A 9,543-nucleotide genomic window follows, 5' to 3' on the forward strand; every position below is an offset into this window, starting at 1 on the left:
TTAGGTCCTTTGTGGTCTTTACATGTAATGCTTTATTGAGCACTTCTAAATTTGTTTATATAGTACAGAATGAATGGATGAATTATAAATATGTGCATTGACCCTCTGGGGTCCAGGGTTTCATTGACTGTTTTTCACTACTTTATATTTCAACCGATTTATCCGACTCCTGAATTAGATTCATCTTCAAAGTGAAAGAAAGCAAAGTGCCCCAGAGTCATACTTCAATGAACATACCTAAGTGGGCATGCAACCCGGAGACTGGAGCAGCCGGGGATTGGATCTCCAACCTCCTGATTAGTAGATGACTTACTCTAGTAAGTCGTGTTCTTCTTTTCAGCTCGGGATGGTAATTGGGCGATGTGTCATTTACCTATAACCTAACCCTATATTATCTAACCATATGTTACTCTGATGTATATCATTTGGTGCAACCGTCAATTCAAATCTGATGTTGTTTGGGACTCCAAGATCAGGCAGACCATCCTCAGAAACCCACTATGACCGAATGTCCCTGACACAGATAGTGGAGTGCTTGTCCACTGTACACGGCTAAAAGCATGTTAATAGCATTTATCAGGAACTCAAAGGGACTGTGGATTACAACAATGGAGGCCAACTCCAAGCCAATCACACAAGTCACCATCAAGTATGTACCAAGGTGATGCACTGTGTCCATTGCTGCTCTGTATAGGCCCCTAAGCCAGCTCATAACTAAGACTGGGACCACATTTTCATTTTAGGTTTGACAGCATTTCTAGTAAATAATGTCAGGTGGCTTGAGCATGAATTGAGACTGCGGTGTGGGGAAGGCTTCAGATGGGACTGGTGGCAGCTCTCGGGCAGATAAACAAAGAAGGCACCCCTTAGAAGAAGTACACAGCAAATTCAAAAGTGTTAAATGTTTTGGTGTTAATAGTCTCCTTGCAAAAGTAGAGTTAATTTTACTCTAAGCAGAGTCACATTCTTTTAATGTAACTCTGAGGTGTAAAATGATAGTAGTTAAAATCGAGTGTTAAAAATGAGTGTTTCTCTGTCAAATCTGGAGGTGTTACAATGGAAACATTAACTCTTGACCTCTTAACTCTGAACTCCTAGAGGGGCTATGACACCAACAGAGTAAATTCACAGACTCCGCCCCCAGCACGGCTCCAATCGAAGCTGAAGTGAAGCCGTTTCAGAGCATTTTGCTCTACATATTTGAGTTGTTTGCCCTGCTTGGTAAGTCATTTTTTCAAAGATTGGTTCAATTATTATTATTAGCTTTTACTTCTGTGGCTCTTTGGAGTTGAGACAAAGCTGTGTGAAAGGCATTAGCCATGTTGCTCGCTGATAGCATAATATTCTGTTTTAGCTAGCTGAAAGGTATTGTTTGCGGGCAAAAACCACAGCCTTGAAAAAAAGCTTGCATGTGAATTTTCAGTCAAACTTTTGGTCAAATACGCCTAAAACAATGTGTAGAATGTGAAATGTTGGTATAATGGTGCTGCTTGAAGCCTGAAAACGATCGCCCATAAAAAACACGAGCAAACAGCAGTAGCTGACGTCCTGACTGGGTTCTACGTTAGCATAGATCCCTCCAGAGTTTTGTGCACACGGTTTAGGTAAAAATGAAAAAAGTTGAGGTTTTACATTTAGTTCAGTATTACCTGTTGCCTGTGTCCTTGTCTTTTGGGAAAATACTTTACACAAGTAATGGCTCAAAGAGGATTCCTTTTTTTTTTTTTTTACTGTGCTGCAATTGTTTTGTGCCATTAATTAGTGTCAACTAATTTTTATTCAATCTCCGCACAGGATATGCTTGTGAAGATGGAATATGGGGGAGAGCAGAAGTGCGTTGAAGTTCCACAAAGTGATGAATGAAGGACATGCATATTGTATTGAAGAAATAAGTGATGAGAACGCTGTTATTTGCATTTACCATGTCAGACCTTTTGATAAACACAATTCTAATGAAAGTGAGAACATGTATACTGTTACATCTTTCAGAAAATGTTTTGAAATTGTGGTGCACAGTTCAGAATAAATGTTTTTCAAAAACCATTGCATCTTTTTAGTAAATGTTTATTTCCAAAAGAAATTTCTAGAAGTTCAGAACAGTAAAATTCCTGCTTTTTAGAATGAATTAGAAGATAACTCTTACGTAGTTAAACTAAAATACTCTTTGAGAGTTAATATATAAACTCTTAACACCAAGTGTTAAATTATCAACTCCAGACAGATTTGGTGTTTAACACTAAATCAGAGTTAACGTACCAACTCTCCAAAAAGAGTTAAATTAACACTCTCTGGTGTGGACCCATATAGACACTTTAATAGTGTTGAAATCAAATCCGACAGTGTTAATTTGGACATGCTGGATTTGCTGTGTAATAACTGTTAAAGATTGTTGTAAATATATAACCGGTAGGCAGGTGTGCAATGATGCGATCACTTTGAATTGTCTTTGTGCTGGTTTTCATCTTTGTTTTGTGCAGTTGACTTCATGTTCATACTTAAATACTAAGAGAAAATGTTAGGTTTTGTATTGTTGATTGTCATTTATGCTTAGAAATATTGAACCATATATGCTTAGAGGTGTATAATCAATTGTGTAGTGATAGGACTGTGATCTTTAGCAGGCTGCAAAGGCTTGGTGTGTATTCCACACTAGAATGCACACCCACAGTCTAGGAACATCAGAGAGGTCCTATCTTCTCTTTGTTGATATATGGTATAGCAAACACACGTATATCTCTTTAAGTATAAGAGCCTTTTGTTTAGATAGATCTGCTAGACGCCTGGCACCAGCTTTGGGGCGTCTTCACAGGGTCACATCTTGACCTCACACAAATCACACCACACACACACACACACACACACACACACACACACACACACACACACACACGCAAGGTACTCTTTGTTTGTATGTAGATGTCATATGTTAATGAACCGATGCATATTCATGTGACCTCAATAAAAGGGCAGTGTTACGGGGGAACGGACGAGAGCAACTGGGGTCAAGCGAAAGAACGGCGTTTGTCCGGTCTCTCCCGTGCACGAGAAACATGAAGAACTGTGCCTACTCGTGTCTTGCTTTGCTGTGTAATTATATTGCCTTCAACGTTCCAGCGAATAGGTTCAAGCTACAAACCTATCATTAATTGGTCCTTCGATGTCGGATCCCTGGAGTCAACATTCACCGAGAACGGGCACGCTGAAAGACTGACGTCAGCCAGGAAGTTCCTGTGGATTAACTGTCTATCTTTTCTCCTCGATGAATGACGATCGGCGGGATTCGAGGCTATATTACACGCTAAGCAACGCCGAGTAAGTTGAGAGAGCGACTCTATAACCGCAGAACTGGGTTAGTGTCCCGAAAAAGAGGTTTTGAAATTTGAAAATGGGTGAGCGTCCCACAACTGGGTCAGGGTCCCGAGAGGTCCGGTGTGAGTCCGGAGTAGGCCTATTTTGTGTTGTTTTTGTTGTCATCGTTGTTGTTGTTGTGTGGGTGTGTGCGGAGCAGAACACGTGGTCTGTGACACCGACTGTTGTTGTTATCATGGGTTTCTAAGCAACCAAGAGTGAGTCGGAGGGAGACAGACGTTTGTGCTGGACTTTGCTCCTGGCAGCACAAAGTATTTAAATAAAAATGTGAGAGAGCGGCGGCTCAAAAGCTGCACGCGTTCACGCGAGCACGGTCGCGCGGGTTTCACGCGGACCTGAGCCGTGCGGTCAATCGCAGGCTTATAAATGGAAGAGATTCAAATGTTAGAAGTTTTCAGAAAACACACCAGCCTTGAAGACCGTGTGGAGAAGGCCAGCCCACATCAGCAGCACTTGAGATGTGCTGTGGTGAATGGCTTTCCCCCCACCCCTTGCTGACACAAAATGTTTATTCTTTAGCTTGCCCTGATCGACAGCAGCCTGTGTGCCAGACCATAGATTTAATTGAGGTGGATAGTTGTTAAAAGTAATCTACATTAAGCTTGTGGTTGCTCAAATTCAGTACAATGACATATGAGGAGAAGTGATATAGGCAAATATTTAAACTAATGAAGTGCATAGAGGCACTTGACCTGTGTGAAAGACTGTCGTCTTGTTATGAGCCATTGTTGAGATATAGAGCACACCTGTGAAAACAACTAATATGCTGAATGTCACGGCGAGTGAGATGAGCCGTGTGGAAAATAAAGGAGGATCCAAACGCAGGCACTTGTATGGGTGTGAGGGTGGTTTATTAAACACAAAAAGGAAATGGACAAACGGCAAACGGAGCAATGACTAAACTAAACTGGAGACAACTAAACTACTGAATACAAACCGGAACTCAAACATGAAGCAAGGTGGACGACGGTACAAGATGGTGACGGCAGGGAAACACACAGATGACGCAGGGTGGAAACACAGACGGACCAGCAACAACGACGACTGAAGACATGACTTAAATACACAGAGAATCACAGGGGAATTACACACAGGTGGTAGACACAGCTGGGAATAATCAACAAGACGAGACAAAGGTAAAACTGAACACACTCACATGAGACGCAGACCTTCACAATAAAACAGGAACAAGCAACCATCACACTAAGACACAAACTCGACAGAGAGACAGACAGAAAATGGCACATGGAGCTAGACAAATACTAAGCAGACACAACTGAAGAACAAATCCTAAACACCACAGAAACATGAAACTCAAATAATAAACATCATAATCAACACTACAAGACAACAAGAAAACTAGAACACAATCCCTGATGCAAACTTAATCAAAACACAATAAACTCAAAATACTGGGTCCAACGGACCCAGAACCGTGACACTGAACCCTGTATGAAACATCTAAAAGTACATGATGGAGAAGCTGAATTGAATATGAAAGTGTAAGACTTTGCCACTGTGGGCAGAGCATGCAACTACTGTGTGATGTTGCGTTGCAGTCTCTTCTGGGCTGATGAGCAAGCTGCACATTATCAGATCGAGAGCTGTCTGAGAACTACTCAAAGAAAGGGAAACAGAGCTCTGATAACTGTGATAACTGGAATGTGCAGCGTTTCCGTGAGCAGTTTTCCTGCATCTTGACTCATGTGTGTAGAGTGTTCATAACATCAGCATCATGTTTTTGTTATTTGTTTTGTTGGGTCAAAAATAATTAAATAAACTTGTGATCATGCCTATGGTGTCACGGCTGCCGAGGCGAGCCGTGTGGAGTTGGAAGAAGGAGGACCCAAGATGCAGCAAACTGATGACAGAGTGATGTTTATTTACAAGGTGGTGGTGGCAAAAACAGGCAACTCAGCATGAACAATTACAAACGGAAACCTAAACTGGGAGAAACTAAAAAGCAAACCTGAGACCATACAAAAGGGGTGCGGGGCAGAGAGACGCAGAGACAGGACACCATGGAACGCAGATGAATGCAGAGACACACGGAGGAACGCAGACGAGCCGACAACGAACACAGACCGACGCCCACTATATATATATACACACACACGGTAATCGGGTGATCGCACACAGGAGGGAAGAACAGCTGATCTGAATACACGTAATGACTGGAGGACACAAGCTGAACACAATGACACAGACACAGACCTTCAGAATGGAACAGGAAATCCAGAACACGAGCCTTCAAAGTAAAACAGGAAACACAGACTGATTTACAACACTACACGGGGACATGAACAGAGCACCAAGGACAGACACAGGTAGGGCTGACAATACACCAAACTTCAGGTTAACCCCTAAACTAATACAAATCAGAATAAACACAAAACGCTGGGTCAACGACCCAGGACCATGACATATGGATTACTATGGCACATATCACCAGCCACATGATTTATTTATGCTGATGAAAAAGTGAGTGTGAATGTGTCTGACATCACAGTGTTTTTGTGTGCTGTGTAAAAGTAATTGCCTCTGATTGTGAGAGCGGTAATTCTGCAGGTCACCAGCTATTGTAAAGAAAAGAAAAAAAAGAGTGAAAAAGAGACTAAATTTACATTGTAGATGAAAAATAATTATAGGAAAAAGGTTTTGTGTTGATCAACCAAGAACAACTACAATCTTATTTTCTGCTTTTAAGAAAGGATTGTTCACACAAAAACACAGAGAGAGAGAGAGATGTGTGTTGATTAAGCAGTGATAATAATAATGAAAATGTCTTAGTTTGTCACTTTCAGGTGAAAAGCAGACCTGAATCAATTCTCCACGGGCAGCAGTTGGAAGAAAATTATAGGTTGAAATCATTAGAAAAAATTAGAAACACCCAGCCAGAATTTTTTTGGCTGAATTGTTTTGCAGCTTCCCGTCCTCATCCTGAACAAGCAAGCTCCAAGGAAACTAATCTCTCCCTGAAGACACCGAGTGCAGTTTCAGAAGCCCGAGCATGAACATCAACAGTGGACAGGAGTCCAAGAGACAATACCAGAGTTCTGAGCAGAGAGGTCCAGCAGCGCTGTGGGCAAACGGCATCAGAAAGAGAAGAACCACCATCTAGATTGGATGGATGGAGATGCGTTTCCAGCCAGCTGCAACCTCACTGTGTGTGAAGGACTTTTGAGAAGACTGTCTGAGTTTGACATTTGCCATGTTTGGAGTGAGATGGCAATAAAAGAGACAGTGGGACAAAGCTGAAGGAGAACTGCCGGCTATTGGACTGTTGAAGTGGGAGAGGACAACAGAGTGAGAGGACAACAGACAACAGAGAGGAGTGGTGAGAACACAGAGGAATGCTGTTATTTAAATGTGGGAAATCAAAGTTTGGGTTAGCAAACCTGGGAAAAAGAAAACTGACTGCTTAAGTTGGAAAATTGAGACGGAGTCTGAAACACTGCAAAAATAGAAACATATACAAAATCACACACACAAGCAGAACATGCATTAACCCTACTGACACTTCCAAACACAAGAGCTTATGAAGATTAGACAACATCTTAAGCGTGTGAGTTTGTTTATCATCTTGTCCAAATCACTTAGTGTGATGCAAAGACCAGTGGACTCATAGCACATTAGTTAAGAAATGATCAAACAATAGTAGAGAAGTGTGTAGGAAAGGCAGCTTTAAGAACATGCTCTGCTGGAGATGCAGCTCCACAGACATGCATTAAATCTGCCTAATAACACAAACACCCATGCAATGAAAATTAGCTTGTTATCTTTCATCAGTGTTAAAATAGTGTCAATTTAGCAGACACTTGTTATCAAATACTGAATTTATCCAATGCAAAAAATTGACTCTCTAGGTTGCAGGACAACAGTTTAACTTTTGTGGGAAAAAAGATTCTGGTTTGACCAACCAGTGATCAGACAATAAATTTAGTTGTTGATATAGTAAATTGAGAGATGCTTCCTGCTTGATTGATGCAGCAAGTAATTTACTGTATGAGGGAAATTCTATTTTTGTGATAACATTTTGAACATGCATTTCTGTCGTCCTGTCATCCTAGTGGGTTAATAGCTGATATGCAAATTAGTTGATCGTTGATCGTTCTTAGATTAAGGAAAGGTGACTGAATTCTAGCACGAGTGAATGAGATGTGTTGGAGTTTGTTGTGTGTTGAGTGGAGACTCTAAAACACTGAGTTTCCTGTTTTGATGTGCGAGTGAATCCTGTACCTAGATACACAACTCTGAATACGTCAGAACAAACTTCTTTTGTGAAGTGCATGACAACATGTCACATGTTTTATGATGAAGGGAAATTGATTTGTCAAAAGCATTTGACACTGTTGATCATTGTATTTTAAAACTTAGACTCTTCCAGTCAGGACTCTCTGAGAGAGCAGTGGCATGGTTCTCAAACTACCTCAGTAACAGGACTCAGTGCATTAAATCTGACGGTCTATGTTCTGACTTTGTTACAGTGCACAGCGGAGTGCCACAGGGTTCTGTATTAGGTCCCCTTCTATTTATCATTTACGTAAACAATCTTAGTCTACATGTGCCAGATGCAAACTTGCACTTCTATGCTGATGATACAGTTATTTACAGCTGTGGTTCAACTCTTGTCCAAGCCATCGACTCCTTGCAGAAAGCCTTTTCTGCTGTCCAGCACTCATTACATCAGCTTAAACTTGTTCTCAACGCAGACAAAACAAAGCTCATGTTGTTTTCTAAATCAAGGAGACGAGCCCAAACAATCCCATCAGTAACCACTCTTGAAGGTAATAAAATAGAGTTGGTTCACACCTATAAATATCTGGGAATCTTAATTGATGACTCGCTTACCTTCAAACCACATGTAGAGAATCTTGTGAAAAACCTGAAGTTAAAACTGAGATTTTATTTTCAAAATAAGTTGTGTTTCTCTTTTAATACAAAGAAGCGGCTTGTTGCTGCAACATTTTTGCCTGTGATGGATTATGGTGATATTCTATATATGAATGCTTCTGCTCAATGTCTTCAAATGGTTGATTCTGTGTATCATGCTTCTCTGAGGTTCATCACTAACTGTAAATTTCAGACTCACCACTGTGAGTTATACTCTCAGGTAGGACGGCCTGCTTTGGTAAGTCGGAGGAACTCTCATTTATACAGTTTTATATATAAGGCGATCCTTGGGTTGCTGCCTTCTTATATATGTTCCCTGCTTGTAATGAAACATGCTGGTCGGTATTCTCTTCGTCCGCATGGTTACTTGTTGCTTTCTGTTCCATTTGCCCGAACTGAACTTGGTAAAAGAGCTTTTGTCCATTTAGCACCCTCGGCCTGGAACAAACTGCAGAAGGAATGGAAAATTACTGAATTCATTTCATTAAGTGATTTTAAATCTAAACTACGAATCCTTGAGGCCAAGTCCATAACATGCAACTGTTTCAATTAGATTGATTGTCATTTTAACTGACTTTTTATTTTATTTGAATTTTATTGAATTTTATTTTTATTTTATTTGTATTCTTTCACTTATTGTTGCATGTGTGTTGTTGCTGCCTGTGTTTGAGTAATTTCTGTAACTGTGAGACATCTGCTGCTGCCTATCTTGGCCAGGTCTCCCTTGAAAATGAGGTTTTTAATCTCAATGGGATCTTCCTGGTTAAATAAAGGTTAATAAATAAATAAATAAAAAAGGAAAACTGAATAAAATAGATCTGTGGCCTAAATGAGTGAAGAGCACAGGCCTGGTGATTAAACTCATAGCTAATATGACATTAGGGTTATGTTGTGCAGCTGATGGTTGGTTTGGAGTGAATCTAGCTGAAGATTCTTCTTTTGTTGTGAAGTTGAGCCTGCCAATTAGTATGATAGTATGATGAACCATGCTACTGGTATGATTTTGTGTCATGACTTAACAAGGCCTTTTTATTTTGATACTTTCACAGTGCACTGAAAGTTTTGTTCGATAATCTCTGTCGTTTGAGCGGATCTGCACGATTAGAACAGAAAGTGCTGTACGACATGTCGTCGAGGAAATTGTTACAAGTGAGTTTCTCCACATTAAAATGGGCTCAGGAGAAAGCCGCTTATTTGGGACAATTATTAGATGAGCGTCCCTTCCTAAAACGGATTCAGCGAGGAAATCCGATCTAAAAGTTCTTCTTTTTCTTTTTGAAA

Source organism: Astatotilapia calliptera, chromosome 4 (genome assembly GCF_900246225.1).
Source record: "Astatotilapia calliptera chromosome 4, fAstCal1.2, whole genome shotgun sequence".
NCBI lineage: Eukaryota > Metazoa > Chordata > Actinopteri > Cichliformes > Cichlidae > Astatotilapia > Astatotilapia calliptera.